A 16544-nucleotide genomic window follows, 5' to 3' on the forward strand; every position below is an offset into this window, starting at 1 on the left:
GCGCACAGAAATGCTGTTTACCTTTCCGCCACAGTGGTATCTATTTATCTAGTTGCACTGGCATGCTTTTGAACTGCCAGGTTGGCAGAAGCTGGGACAGAGCCATGGGAGCTTTCCCCATCACAGGGATTTGAACTGCCAACCTTCCGATTGGCAAGCCCAAGAGGCTCAGTGGTTTAGATCGCAGCACCACCTGTATCCCTTCGGCCAAGTATGGCCTTAAAAGAGGATTAGACAAATTCATGGAGGATAAAGCTTTCAATAGCTATATTCTACCTTTGCTGTTGAAGGCATAATGCCTCTGAATATCAGCTGCTGGGAATCGCAAGTGGGAAGAGACCAGTGTAGCAGTCATGTCCTGCTTGTGGGCTTCCCATAGGCATCTGGTTGGCCACTGTGAGAAAAGACTGTCAGACTAGATGGGTCTTTAGCCTTCTTCAGCAGGCCTCCTAGGGAAACTGCTTCTCGTTTTTATATATTAAGAACTTGGGCTATGAAACAAAGATATGCTACAAAACTATGTCTCTTTTCTCATTAGTCTGCGAAGATCAAATCACCTGTTACCTGTATGTGTTTGAAGAAAACGCAAAATCTTTGGAAGGGATTTCCCTCATAATAAGAAAACCACCCAAATCTCAGATGATAATGATATAATAATAATAATAATAATAATAATAATAATAATAATAATGGGATATAAAAAAGGGAGGCGTGAGGAAGTCAGGAAAATAAGTTAATTGAAGATAAATAACTAGAAAAGAGTGATTTGTGTTTTTTCCTATTTTATTTTTTGTGTGTTGATTGTTCTTTTTTTTCCTTTTGTTAAATGTTTGTATTTTATGTATTGTGAAAGTTTGTATTGTTGTTTTTTATATTGTTTTTCTGTGTTTTTATTGTCCTATTTCTCTATTGTTAAACTTAATAAAAATATTATTTTTTAAATAATAATAATAATAATAATAATAATAATAATAATAATAATAATTTATTTATACCCCTGCCCCTCTGGGTGGCTCCCAACAGAATATTAAAAACACAATAAAACACCAAACATTAAAAACTTCCCTAAACAGGACTGCCTTCAGATGTCTTCTAAAAGTCAGATAGTTGTTTATTTCCGTGACATCTGATGGGAGGGCGTTCCACAGGGTGGGCACCACTACCAAGAAGGCCCTCTGCCTGGTTCCCTGTAACCTCACTTCTTGCAGTGAGGGAACCACCAGAAGGCACTTGGAGATGGACCTCAGTGTCTGGACTGAACAATGGGAGTGGAGACGCTCCTTCAGGTGAAACTAGAAGTGAAACCTGAAGGATTTGTTATATCCAAGGCAAAAACTAGATACAGCAACAGATGAGGGCCAAAATTTCAGCTCTCATCCCTCCCACTCCTTCTCCATAATGTTCCACAGGACCAGTGTGGGGGTTCATCCCTGTGTGCCTGCTGAGGTCCACAACTCAATAATCATTGCTAATCCATAGAGCTCCCTGACCTGCTCCTCTTCATCTTTTTTGTTGTCACACACACACACTATGGAAGTGAGCAATGACAGGAAGCTTCCACTTGCCTTGCCCTTTTGCTCTGAGCAACCATGCCAATTGGGCGGTCCAAAGGTATGGCAAGCAAATGAGCAGCAGCAGCAACAGCAGGAAAAGTGAGCTTACTAAAGGCATCCTAGGTAAAGGTAAAGGGACCTCTGACCATTAGGTCCAGTCGTGGCCGACTCTGGGGTTGCGGTGCTCATCTCGCTTTATTGGCCAAGGGAGCTGGCGTACAGCTTCCGGGTCATGTGGCCAGCATGGCTAAGCCGCTCCTGGTGAACCAGAGCAGCGCATGGAAACGCCGTTTACCTTCCTGCTGGAGCAGTACCTATTTATCTACTTGCACTTTGATGTGCTTTTGAACTTCTAGGTTGGCAGGAGCAGGGACTGAGCAACGGGAGCTCACCCCGTCACGGGGATTCGAACCGCCGACCTGATCAACAAGTCGTAGGCTCTGTGGTTTAACCCACAACGCCACCCGCGTCCCTCTCCTACCCAAAAGGCTGGCACTGTTGTCCTCTGATGCTCCACATGTGCTGGTTTTTCTATCCATTCTATAACACACACACCCCTCCATGTGAATGTGAAAAGTCACAATACAGTGATGTTGCATTATGTGTACACTATCCCTAAACATTGCACAGGGACAGGGAAGGAGAAAAATGGCAGCCTGTTTCTGAGGGTAGCTCTATCTAGTTCCAGCCTCAGAGATGTAGCCATTAGCCAGGGGGCTAATGTGGCACCAATGGGAGCTTTTCCCCCAATGGTAATTGCTTTGCCCAGAAATGGTGCTTGCGTGTTTAATCTCTGACTCTCTCCTGCAGTGATTAGGCCTTGTGCCAAGAGTCCTGCAGAAGTGCAACCTGAGTTTATCTATCTTATAACAAATTTCACTGTTCCCTGAAAAAAAGACACCATGCAGCGGAATATATATAGCGTTTGAAATAGCACTGGAACAGCAGTGACAAATTAGATCATTGGGTTGAGGTTGCAGAGTAGCACATAACTGCTCTACCAATCATATGCTCAATATAAATAATGCATTTATGCATGTTCCTGTCTCATTATCTTGTGAAAGAACCACTCTTCACTTTCCAGTGCAATTATTTGTATAAAGCCTCCTTAATGTCACTTGCTATGCCTATCTGTTCTTTCTCTTTGCTTGTTCGTTCCATTGGGAGGACTTCCACAAATCCTGCCCCACACCCTGGAGTCGATACTCTAAAGCAGGGCTGGTGAATCTGTGGCCCACCAGATGTTGGGACTACAACCCCCATCCACCCCTGACCATTGGCCATGCTGACTGGGGCTGATAGGTGTTGGAGTTCAACAGCATCTGGTGGGCCGTAGATTCCCCAACTCTGCTTTAAAGCAACAATGGCTAATCCACAATTAGAAGAAATATCTAGCCTCTAAACTGCTTTGTGGTCCAATAGGATTTAGAATCTGAGCCTCACAATTTTATGTTCAGAGCTCGGTAGTGGTATTCAAGTTAGAATGTGCACTTGCCCAGGAATATTCTGCTATGAATTTCAGTACTGTAAGGAAAAGCCCCTGCAGTCTAAAGCCCAAGAAATAGTTCAGGATTAGCATCCATGCCAGAAGGAAAGCTGTGATTTTCTAGAAGTTGCTGGATATGTTAGTACTAAATAAAAATAATATTTTTTTTCCATTTATTTATTTGCTTACTGTATTGGTTAAATTTGTATCTTGATTTTCCACCAAGCTAACAACAAAAATTAGAAAGCAATAAAATAGAATAAAATACAGTAAAACAGTAGTATAATATAGCCCCTCCCCAAGCAAGGTTAAATATTATTATTATTATTAATAATAATAATAATAATAATAATAATAATAATTTATTATTTATACCCCGCCCATCTGGCTGGGCCTCCCCAGCCACTCTGGGCAGCTTCCATAAAAACCAAAAATACAGTAAAATATCACACATTAAAAACTTCCCTGAACAGGGCTGCCTTAAGATGTCTTCTGAATGTCAGGTAGTTGTTTATGGCTTTGACATCTGCTGGAAGGGTGTTCCACAGGGTGGGCGCCACTACCGAGAAGGCCCTCTGCCTGGTTCCCTGTAGCTTTGCTTCTCGCAATGAGGGAACCGTCAGAAGGCCCTCAGCGCTGGACCTCAGCGTCCGGGCAGAATGATGGGGGTGGAGACGCTCCTTCAGGTATACTGGACCGAGGCCGTTTAGGGCTTTAAAGGTCAGCACCAACACTTTGAATTGTGCTCGGAAACATACTGGGAGCCAATGTAGGTCTTTCAAGACCGGTGTTATATGGTCTCGGCGGCCACCCCCAGTCACCAGTCTAGCTGCCGCATTCTGGATTAGTTGTAGTTTCCGAGTCACCTTCAAAGGTAGCCCCACGTAGAGTGCATTGCAGTAGTCCAAGCGGGAGATAACCAGAGCATGCACCACTCTGGCGAGACAGTCCGCCAGAGCAATAATAGCGATAAAAACAATCAGGTAAAAGCTAAGTTAGGATTACTCCTATGAACAGAGAACATAAAATAGACCAGATCTGTTCATCCAACACCATCATCTCCCCCTCCATCACTGCTGGCTCCTTCCCTGGGGAGAAAGATTGTTAAACCAAACATGGTTGGCACCATGCCGACCTCACTGCCACCTCCCCTCTCCCCTTCTGCCTCTCAGGAAGCAGTAGTAGGGTAACTGACCAGAGGTCAGGTGACCGCCCACCCATCACCCTCTAATAGAAAGATACACAAATGCATACACAGAGGGAGAAAGAACGAATCAAATATCATCATCATCATCATCATCAATACTAAATTGTGGCTGTGGCTGAATGCCAGCACACCATCCATTACTGTACAGTATCTGTATCCAAATCTATGTGATGAAAGGGGAAAGGTTGTAAAATAAGTTTGACCACCTAAGAATGCCAAGGAAAAGCCTCCTTATGGCGATTTGTTCCATGTTAAATGATTGTGTCAATCGGGGATATAAATTATGACCGAGGGAAAAAAGAATCTGATAATTTGGGAATTTGTAATGTACATGCATTTTTATTTTATTTTTTGCAGCGAAACTTGATAAATGTGTATTATTTCTGTCAAGGAAGCCTGACAGCAAAGTCATATTATTACAGCCCTCTCTTTAATACTTGTCACGCAGGAAAAATAGGCTTTGAGTCTCGAAGCGACTGTTAATATGGGTGAAATATTCTACAGCAATCCCCGCAACTGATGTGACATTATTAATACAAATGTTTTGCTAAGATAATAGCCACTGCTACTTATCTGCCAGAGCAATTAAAAAGTGCTAATAAAATAATATTGAGATAAATTACACAGTGCTTTCTATTATAGAGCCGGTTGCAGGGAAGGGGCGAAAAAACCCTCTAATTTTTTTACAGCTCAGGCCACAACTTGTTAGGAATTCATTTTTGCAAGTAATACCACGATAAATTTTAATAGTATAGATAGCGTGTGCTTCATTGCCACATTAATTATGCATTTAAAACTCTGCGGCCCAACACTTCCAAGCAGGGGGACAGGCCGCCTGTCTGTGTTGCAAGCTGAGCCAAATTGCAAAGGTGCCCAATACGTCAACAGTGGCGGCATTTGACATAGTTATTCTACTCCAGCTTCTCTATGCATTCAATTACTGTCATGCTCCCTTACCTTCCTGGCTTATGGAGGGAGGAGCAAGAGTCTCAAGGATGTGCTTCCAGGACTTCCAGGCCCAGCTGATGTTTAATTATTGGAGCAGTTTCTCCATGTTCCCAACTAGAAATGATATCTGGCTCAGGTGTGTTAGTACACTGGGCTACAAACAAAATGACTATGGTCCTGATCGTCTGTGTTTTGCTCAGGCAGCAGTGGACATTCCGTGGACTCAAACATGGCCTCTGTCAGATAATATGGGAGAATGCCATCATCATGTTTGCGGTGAGGTGAAAGGTAAAAAAAAAAGCCGGGTAAAGGACCCCTGAAAGGTTAAGTCCAGTCAAAGACAACTATGGGATTGCGACACTCATCTTGCTTTCAGGCCAAGTGAGCCGGCATTTGTCCACAGACAGCTTTCTGGGTCATGTGGCCAGCATGACTAAACCACTTCTGGCACAATGGAACACCGTGACAGAAACCAGAGTGCACAGAAACGCCATTTATCTTCCCCCGCAGCGGTATCTATTTGTTTACTTGCACTGGCAAGCTTCCGAACTGCTAGGTTGGCAGAAGCTGGGACAGAGCAACGGGAGCTCACCCCGTCGCGGGGATTTGAACCGGCGACCTTCTGATCTGCAAGCCCAAGAGGCTCAGTGGTGTAGACCACAGCACCACCCGCGTCCCTTGCTTACTTCAGTCATTTGATCTTCCCCTGCTCTCTTCAGCCTCTGTAGGTTACAGGTTGCCTCTGAAGGAAGTCAAATTTGCATCAAACTTTTTAAAGCTATTTTATATACATTATTATTATGATTATATATTTATTTATATACTGCCATCAAAAGGGACTCAAGGTGGCTTACAAATAAAAATAAGGACAGCTAAAAAACATGGGGTGGGGGGTGGGGAGGAACAATCTTTAAAAAAATTAAACATTGATAGAATTAAAACTAAATATTTCTATACACATATAATTGCACATGTGAAATTCTGTTAAAGCCACACAAATCATTACAATAAAAACAGCACAGCACCAGCCCCTTCTTTAAAAGCACTCAGTTCCCAATGCCAGATGGAACAAGAAAGGAGGAATCTAGTCTAACTAGACAGATGGACCAATACTCTCACTCAGTTTAAAGCAACGTTCTATGCATATGGTGTGGTCCTAACTAAACTATGTGCATGCATTGCATTAAGTTATTGCAACAAAGGCCATAATCATTGCTGATGTGATGATGTAGTTCTGTTCGGACCAACCTTAGGTGAAATTTTGTGCTCAGTTTTGGACTTTTAGAAAAGTAGTCAAGAGGGGAAAGTTAAGATAGCTTACTGTTTTCTTGCCTGCTATTTAAGCCTGTTTTTGCCTTTTATCTACAAGAAAGAGACAACATTCTTTAATAATATTTTTTCCCCTATCACAGACTTCTTGCGATTCCAGTGCAGGCCATTTGTCTTCTCATTAGCATAGGATCCAGCATCTACAGAACAACATTATTTGCTCCAAACCATTGCAAAACCATGATGAAGTGCCATGCATTTAAAACAAGAGACTCCATGTGTTTGTGCAAGGAGCATCTTCAGTAAAAGGAAAAATAACTAGATTAAATGGGATGCAGGGCAGCTTAGAAATGGATACGGGAGGGAGGGGGATGCCCCATAAACACAACAGCCGCCGAGATTCTTCCTTGAGATTAATTGGTGTGTTTTGACGTGCTCTTAATTATTTGCAGTCACATGGAACTAGCCCAGCTGCTTTCTGCATCCACAAAAAGGCAGAAGGAAGCAGGAAAGAAAACGTGTGTGTTTTGCTGCATCCAACAATTAAAAGTACAGGGCAAAAGTCAAAATTCCGCTAAGCATAATTAAACAAGGAATTAATGGCAAGTCAGTTGTGCAATGAAGCAAACACAGCTGGGCTGAATATAAGAAGTCCTAGAACTTTCTGTTGACAGACTGGAAATTACAAGAGGCACATATCATAGGAATACAGGAAGCTGCCTTATACTGAGACAATGGCTCATCTAGCTTAATATAGACTACTCTGACTGGCAGAAGCTCTCCAGGATTTCAGATAGGGGCATTCCCAATCCTGCCTAGACACGCCAGGGATCGAACTTGCGACCTTCAGCACACAAGGCTCTAGCACTGAGCTATGCTCCTTGCACACATCCCTGACAAGTAGAGCTCTAAGTTGAGTTACAAATGCTGTGATGCTGCCCAGCCACTGTTTATGGTGCCTTGCAACATATTTACTGCTAAGAAAAGGAGACTGTAAAGGTGGATGCAAGCATATTAAGTAGGATTCCCAAGTTAAGTTGCAACACTTTCAGGACTCTACCAGGAAACGGGTGGGGTGGGAATCTGCTATAGTGATCTCTCTGGACTTTGAAGATTTTTGTTTGTCCCAATGAATATAATATTTATTTGTCGCATCATTTCCTTCAGTTTGTGAAAATTTATTAAGAATGTATTGAGTAATGGTCGAAATAATGTTTTGCTGTTGAAAACAGCAGCTAAGCGAGACTTAGGCAGCCAGCCTGCTGCGTGACATATGAGACTCACATCAAGGTCGTAAGCCCAACGCTTTGTCTAATGTGCTACTTTGGCTCACACAAGCTGCCAACACCATGCAAAAGTAATCCATGATTTTCATGTGTTTCAGAAAATACTCCTACAGTAAATAGATATCTGTGTAGTGAAATTCCACACGTTCAGTTTCCGAGATGAAGAGGACCACTGTTTGCTTATACTTTGTTCAATCCATCATATACATAAATAATGGAATGCATTTCTTACTTTCCTCTTTCCCCACACTCTTCTTCTGAGTGTTATACAGTGGTACCTCGGGTTACAGATGCTTCAGGTTACAGACTCTGCTAACCCAGAAATAGTACCCTGGGTTAAGAACTTTGCTTCAGGATGAGAACAGAAATCACGCTGCGGTGGTGCTGTGGCTGCGGGAGGCCCCATTAGCTAAAGTGGTACCTCAGGTTAAGAACAGTTTCAGGTTAAGAACGGACCTCCGGAACGAATTAAGTTCTTAACCCGAGGTACCACTGTATACCCAACTATCTATCTATCTATCATCTATCTATCATCTATCTATCTATCTATCTATCTATCTATCTATCTATCATCTATCTATTGTCCTCATGGAAATTATTCATCATCTTATTGTATTTTTCTCCCAATATACAAATTCTTGCAAGTGATTTCCCATTACATAATGCATATTTGTATGTTATATTCACAAACATGTTCATTTTTATACACAATGTATCCTAGTACATGCATTTTTCTACAAGTTACTTGGCTGGAGAACTGCACTACAAAATTCAGAGCAGTGCAAATTTGGAAGGAAGGTTGAACGTAGTGTTTCAAAAAGTGCCAAATGGATAGGTTTGCCTCTAAATGTGAATGGAACTAAATTTGTCCCACTTCTCACATTAGGCACAGAAATGTTTGTACAAGCTGAATAGAATGAATGAGAGAACCAATTTTGCATTAAGTATCACAACCTCCCAAGAACTAGAATCAGCTTGTAATGACAGACCACGAACCCTCTGCCATGACCACACTCTATGTGATAAATAGGCTTGAATTTTATAGTAAATCTCCTCCACCTAGAGAGTCTGTTTATCACTGCTGTCCTCTCATTAAAACAGGGAGCACAGAAGGAGAAAATGAGCTTTCATCGCAAAGGCAATTGCTTTCCTCCTCTGATATATTGCAAATATAAGCATGCAAAACAATTGTGTTTTCATGTGCATGCATAGAAGTGGACCCTGCCAGGGAGAAAAAAATCTGTTTGTTTTCATTTAGAAGTACAGTAAAGCCCTCTGGTACTAAACAATGTGTTCCCTGCATAAGCAGCTGATTTGAACTATAACCAGTTCTTCAATTTGCACAGCAATGGCTCAAAAATCGCTCAGGTTGTGAGGTAAGGAAAGTAAAGGTTGTCTAATGCTGCTGAGTCCACTTTAAGAGTGCATCATTGGATGAAGTAGATCTTTTCAGCAGTTGTGCAATTTTGGAGACACCATATTGGAGCCTCCACCTCCACCTAATTTCAGCAAGGTTCTCAAATACAACATCACATGAGTCCATTGATATAAGTTTTAGTCTGATATAGGCACAGAGGTTCTGTTCACATTCTGTATTTCCTCCCCTCTGGTATTTCTTGCTTTGAAAAATAGTGCCCCATATTTTTTTCAGTGAAAATATCCTTCTATTAGTGTATTGGAACTTCTGTAATTTGAACTTGTATTGTGCTCCTCACCGGTTCTTGGTTAGGAGCTCGATTTCCACTGCCATCCGCTTCACAAATCCTCATAGCTTCTGGATGTCCTATGTAAATTCCATCCTAGCACTGGGGAATCATTGGAGTAGGCAAAAACTTAAATAAAAAATGATTTTCTAGAGGGCTCACTAGAACCTGGGTGAGCCCTCTAGAATAACAACATTCCAGCTCTTAGTGTAGGAATTTTTTTGTTCTGGGGTGTTAAATTTGAACACTGGCTTTTTATCTACTTAACCTCAAGACACTCCCAAAATTGAGTTGTTCTTTTTTTTTAAGGAGAGCCCCAAAGTTGTTGAGCATTTTATAACAAAAGATCGAGGACAAAGTGCCCCCAAGACATCAATTCCACCATTGAAATCCTGGTAATGTCCAAGAAAATCCGGACGTATGGCAACCCTACTTTAAGTATTTTTTCGGGTTCAGAGCATGTGACCCACATGTGACCCAGATGGTGACCCAGATGGTTTTAGTTCAAGAATTAAATATTGTGATTGGTTTTTTAAGTACACAGAATGTAAAAAAAAAGGAAATATAAAGTAAATAAAAATAAAATAAATAAAAACAAACAATACAGAAAGGGTTCTTGTGTGCACAGGAAGAGTTTTGCTAGCACTCCTGCACCAAATATAGCAATTTCCCTTAACCTGAAGACCTTACTAGAGTCTTTACACTACTAAAACCTGGATGTTTGGTCAGCATCCTGGATTTGCAGAGAGCTTATGCTTGTTATTCTTTAAAATAACTTCCACTAGGTCATGTGACCTTTGTGATGCCATGCACCAGGATGTAACTAGGTGTTTTGTGGTGCATCTTGTGGTTTCCTTTTGTCTACGACAATGTCTCCATTCCCCCTCATTTCCTTCCCCACAATTTATAGCTTCTTGTTCTTTGCTCTTCCCCTACGTGAATAAGCTTGTGATGAATTTTACCTTAGATCAGTTCTAGGCTATGTGAAGATTCCCACAGCAAGCTCAAGGGAAGGTAAACACAATGAAGGGCACTGTGAAGTGCCCACTTGCCAGGCACAGTATGTAGATTTCACCCATTTACTTATTGAATTTATGAAAACAACAGCTATAGCTGAGCAAGGGCAGGAGTTAAATCCCAGGAGGTAAGTCCACAAGGGTAATATACCAGAAGGGCAACCGACACAGTATACAGTACTTAGATATTCAAAAGGCCTTTGATAAATTACCCAGCAAATATTCCAAACATTCATGGATCAGTAGCTGTTTAAAGAATGGAAGCAGAGAGTGGAAGTAAATGGACAGTTCTAATAAGAAGTGAGGTTGTCCATGGACCAGTATTAGGGCCACTGCTTTCTAACTTCTTGCTTTCTAAATGACCTGCACTTAGGGATGAGCAGTGAGTGGCCCAGTTGGTGGATGATACTAAATCCTTCAGGGTGGTAAAGTCAAAAGGTGGGGTTGATTGACCTGGAAGCTAACTCTCAAGATGGACCTGTCCTGGAAATACTGTTGCTGCTGTATGGTTGGTTGGTTTGTAGTTTACTTTATTGAAAATACAAAAGATTAACAATGCAATTTTTTTTTAAATGAGGGTTTGTGGGGAGAGTGCTGCTGCTCTCAGAACTGACTTGTAGGCTTCCCAGAGGCACCTGATTGGCCACCATGTGCACAGGATGCTGTCCTAGATGGGTCTTTACTCTGATCCAGCAGACTCTTCTTATGCAATGGCTGCCTGCCATCTGAACGAGTGCTTAGAAACAGCAGATTTGCAGAAACTCAAGCTGGTCCATAAAATGATCTGTGGATCAGAAAGGTCTCTGTTTAGATGCAGGGGCTTCCCTCCCCTCTTCTGACCATTACCCAGATGATTCTCTCTCTTTCTTCGAAATGATTTTTATCAAGGATTATCACATTTACAGCCTATATATATATACCATTCAAGTATTTCCCTCTCTCCTTTTAAAAAGAGAAAGAAGTCAGTTGAAGCTCCTAGGCCTGTCGCGGGTGGCGCTGTGGGTTAAACCACAGAGCCTAGGGCTTGCCGATCAGAAGGTCGGGTGGTTCGAATCCCCGCAACGGGGTGAGCTCCCGTTGCTCGGTCCCTGCTCCTGCCAACCTAGCAGTTCGAAAGCACGTCAAAGTGCAAGTGGATAAATAGGTACTGCTCCAGCGGGAAGATAAACAGCGTTTCTGTGAGCTGCTCTGGTTCACCAGAAGTGGCTTAGTCATGCTGGCCACATGACCCGGAAGCTGTATGCCGTCTCCCTCGGCCAATAAAGCGAGATGAGTGCCACAACCCCAGAGTCATTCGTGACTGGACTTAACGGTCAGGGGTCCCTTTACCTAGGCCTGTCAACAGGAAACACCCTCCACTTTAATCATTAGGTGGCCTGAGTAAGTTGCCTTTCACCATGCTTCCTTTAAATACTTTTTGCAAATCATCATTTTCTGCCCTTCAGGAGTTATTCACACATTGTGAGCATGAGAAGTAATGGCTGCACTAAATTAAAACTTACGAATGCAATGAGTTTGCTTTAATGTTACCTGGCAGACATGGACAAATTGGAAATTTTACATCATGCAGCCGTGGGTATTTCTAGCAGGCTCTCTATTTTTAACACAAAGTATTCTTATACATACCTTTTCAAAAAAGAAAAGAAAGAAAAGAAAAGCTTAAGTTCTTTGAGAATCCCTAGAGAGAATTATATTTAAAAAATCATTCTGTATAACTTAGATACTATAGTCCCTTTTTTGTGTTAACAGCTAACGAAATACAGCTTGTTAAATTGATTTCTTTCGCTTTGTTTGACAAATGCCATTGGTAGATGTTACTCAATATGGATATTCATTTTCAGAACTTGTGCAGAGTGGCTATTAGCTTGAAATATGTGCATTGCTTGCACAGCAGGAAAAAAAAGCTTCCATTCTTTGTACTTTTAGAAAATATATATCTTGAGGAACTGATTAACATGGGAATAGGAAACTTGTGACCTTCCAGATTATGTTGGACTACAACTTCCATCATCCCTGACCATTGGCTGGGCCTGATGGGAATTGGAGTCCAATATATGGAGAGCCACAGGTTCCCCATCCCCATGTGGTTTGAGTTCCATGAGCTTTAGACCATGTGCTGCTAAAGTGATTATAAGGCACTGGTAAACACAGCCTGCACCACCTGAAATTCAGCATTCATAGAAGTCATACACCTATTTATTTACATTTTTTATATATCTCACTGTTCTACTCGTAGAACTACTCACTGAATGCAGCAGTGCATTAAACAATGCTGTTGGACTCGAGCTTGCATCATCTCTTTCCACTGACCATGCAGGATGGGGTTGAGAGGGCTTGAAGTCCAACTGCATCTTGAGGACCATAGGTTCCTTATATCTCTTACCACTGGGAAGAACTGTAGCTCAGTGGAAGAGCATCTGCCTTCCATGCAGAAGATCCCAAGTTCAATCCTTGGCATCCCCAGGTAGAGCTAAGAAAAGCTCCCTGCCTGAAGCTCTGGAGACCTGCTGCCAGATGATGTAGACAATACTGAGCTAGGTGAAGCAATTTGTTCGGAGCCAACCAATCATTCCCCTCCATTGGAGGGAAGGAAAAGGAGGTGGAGTTAAAGCACAAATCAGGGCAATCTATCCTTAGACAACCTTGTCCAAGGTTCATCCCAGAGACTGAATCTTACTATAAAAGAAATGAACAGTACTTTCCCCTAAGTAAATATATGGCTTAGGAACGTAATGGAAATTAAATCAAAGCATGTGTCAGCAAAATCAAGTCAACTGCATACTAAAAAAAAACAATATTCTATAACCACACAATGTAGTAAATGGGTTTCTTGCTGTCCCACTCCATCTCTAATTTAAAATAAAAATAAAAACGACATTAACTTTAACCAATTTAACACTTCAGTTCGCAGCCCACCAAATCTGATACAGATAGCATAGTGTATATATTAACATGGAGTGAGTGCAGCAACGTGCCATTTTTCATCACGGTCTAATGCAGCGTGGTCTTTAACATACTTCAGTGCTTAATATCTAAATTCTTGCTGTATTTCTCATATCATGGTCATTTGTGATTAACAGATTTATCAGAACAAAGCTTTCAAAGCTAAATTTAAGCGCTGAATCTCATTCTGTGTGAACTACCCTAAAAATATACTTCTGTACGATTTAAAAACACACCACAAGCACAATACTAAAAAAAAAGATTTATTTTAAAAAAATTCACATTATGGAAGGGTGCGTCTGTGTGGGGAATCATGTTGATAGGCTTTATTCTTAGTTTGGGTAGTTCTTTTGAAGTCTTTGCTTAGATATCAAGTGATGGTAGTTTCTAAGTTGAGGGAAAAGTTATAATTTTTGAGAGTTAAAGCATTTGCAAGTCTTAGTAGCTCCATACCTTTGGTTTCCACCACTGGAGACCAGCAGACAGTGTATGAAGAAGCCAGGAGTCAGGCTGGTATCAGCAGCTTTATAGAACCTAATGGAACCCTATTGGCTCATTGAGTCACCCGACCCTGGTTGGCCTAGAAGCTTCCGTTTTACTCTTTGGACATCTGTGGTGGAGGTGGTGTGGCACATCAGAGATCCAAAGATAGTATCACAAGTTACACAGTTAGAAATCTCAACAATCGTGAAAATAACAGGACTAATCTTTTCCTTAATGAACATTCATATATTTGAATCTTGATAGCAGAAGAATCCACCCATAAAATCAACAGTTGCTCAACATTCAGACATAGTTCCAGTATATACCACAAGGTGTTGCGCTTAGTATGTAAGGAAGCAGATAAACAGTTCCCAAAAGAATTCAATCTGTTGAAGGAAGTCCATAGACTCCCTGATATGGGTAGTCCCATGGCTCCATCTATAGCCAGTTTATTTATGGCAGATTCTGCACATTCCCTTTCATACAGTACCTTTAATCCTTTTGCATCAGATCTGGTGTTCTATTGTCACTTCATTGACGATATCGTTTTGGTGTTTCCATACTTTTTGGCCTGGATTAATCAACCACCCCACTCTTTGGTGTTCTCCGCCAAGACTAGCCCTGAATCCGTTCCTTTTTTTTTTGGACACTTTAGTTATGTGTTCTGTTGGGTGGGAACTGTTTATCTGTTTCCTTATATAAAAAGGACACTGACCGCAACACCTTGCTACATTTCAAATCACATCACCCCTACAACCTCAAACGAAATCTACCTTTTCACCAGTTTTTATGGAGAAAGAGGAATTCCTCTATTCCTGAGTCGTACCAAAGTGAGGTGAGGGAGTTAGAGACTGCCCTGAGAAACAGAGGCTATCCCCGTCATATCATTCATAGAGCTAGATTGAGAGCAGATGCATATGACAGGCGGGACTTACTTGTCTCCAGAAAAGGAACACCACATGTTCTTTTGAATATATGCCTCAGACAATGGTGATCTGCCAGATTATAAACAGGTATTATGTCTAATATTGCTTGCTGTGATTCTCCAGGACCCGTAATTTGAAGGATTGTTTAGTCCATATGGGTGGGGTATAAATAAATAAATAAATAAATAAATAAATAAATAAATAAATAAATAAATAATTTCTACCCTTATAGATTTACCCTTTTTATGAACTAATAATTGCACACTGTCTACATTTTATTACACAGGTAATGTTGCATGTATGCATTCTCTTCCCATTTTATTTACCTCATATGGAAATAGATGTTGACTGGAATCTTGTTTTATTTAATTTTGTTAGCTCGATGACTAAGCACCTCTGGGGAAGGAAACGTGATGTATACAGGAGCTACGTCTGAATGTTGAGCAACTGTTGATTTATGAGTGGATTTTTCTTCTTTCAAGATTCAAATATATGAATGTTCGTTAAGAAAAAGATTACTCCTGTTATTTCCATGGTTGCTGAGATTTCTGTGTAATGGTTGCTCTGGTGAAACTACTGTATCTTTTGTTACATTGCATTGTTACATTGCATCACCAGCCTCCCTATTGTGTTGTTGATATATCAGAAATCAAAGCAGCAGTTCCCCATCTGCAAAATCCCATAGTGTTTCAAGAAGTAAGGCGTGTCGACTTTCCTTTCAGAGGAACCTTACTACTTCTCACAGTTCCCCGCAATACTGTAAATTCTTTTGGCTAATTTGAGATCCAACCATCCATCTATTACGTTACACTTTTATGCCATCCTTCCATCCTATCAGGTAGGTTAGGTTGACTGGTCCAAGGTGACTGATCCAAGGGGTACTTTGTGGCTGAGCAGGAATTTGAATCTGGGCCACCCCAGTCCTAGTCCAGCACTGAGTCTGCTGGACAGAGTCTCTACCACTCTGATTCATTATGCAGAATGGTGATCAAAGCACAAAACTAGACATCTGCAGACAAGGACCGGCATTTCCCAGTGAAATATGAGGCCATTTTGCTTGAAGAAGCCAGTTGTGACTGATGAAGCACTGAGATTAAAAAAACAATGTTGCACAGATTGTCGTTGTGCTTAGCAAATCAGTTTTCCAACTGGAGAGCATCTGGCACAGAATTCAGCTACACTTAACTGAAAACCTAAACAAAAGTTGGAGAACATGATCGCTGTATCTCAGGAACTTGTGGGATGACTAGCTAGGAAAGTTCCAGTGCTATTTGTGCAGAGCTTTAAAAGTCTTTTTGGAACAAGAACAAGTGAGAAAGGAGCCAGAAAAATCCTACATTACTGGAAAGAGATGTACTATATTTTTGTATTGCTGTATTTTTGTATTAGGGATGCAGGTGGCGCTGTGAGGTAATCCACAGAGCCTAGGACTTGCCAATCAGAAGGTTGGCAGTTCAAATCCCTGCGACGGGGTGAGCTCCCGTTGTTCACTCCCTGCTCCTGCCAAGCTAGCAGTTCGAAAGCACGTCAAAGTGCAAGTAGATAAATCGGTACCGCTCTGACGGGAAGGTAAACGGTGTTTCTGTGCGCTGCTCTGGTTCGCCAGAAGCGGCTTAGTCATGCTGGCCACATGACCCGGAAGTTGTACACTGGCTCGCTCAGCCAATAAAGTGAGATGAGCGCCGCAGCCCCAGAGTCGGTCACGACTGGACCTAATGGTCAGG

The 16544-nt window shown here is 41.6% G+C and overlaps 1 non-coding gene across 1 annotated transcript; it reads left to right on the forward strand.

Moving 5' to 3' along the window:
• Positions 1–12855: 12855 nt before the first annotated feature.
• On the forward strand, positions 12856–12931 carry TRNAG-UCC (transfer RNA glycine (anticodon UCC)). Its single transcript has one exon. It is a non-coding gene; the product is annotated as a tRNA-Gly (tRNA).
• Positions 12932–16544: the final 3613 nt, after the last annotated feature.

Source organism: Podarcis raffonei, chromosome 4 (genome assembly GCF_027172205.1).
Source record: "Podarcis raffonei isolate rPodRaf1 chromosome 4, rPodRaf1.pri, whole genome shotgun sequence".
In the NCBI taxonomy this organism is placed as follows: Eukaryota; Metazoa; Chordata; class Lepidosauria; order Squamata; family Lacertidae; genus Podarcis; species Podarcis raffonei.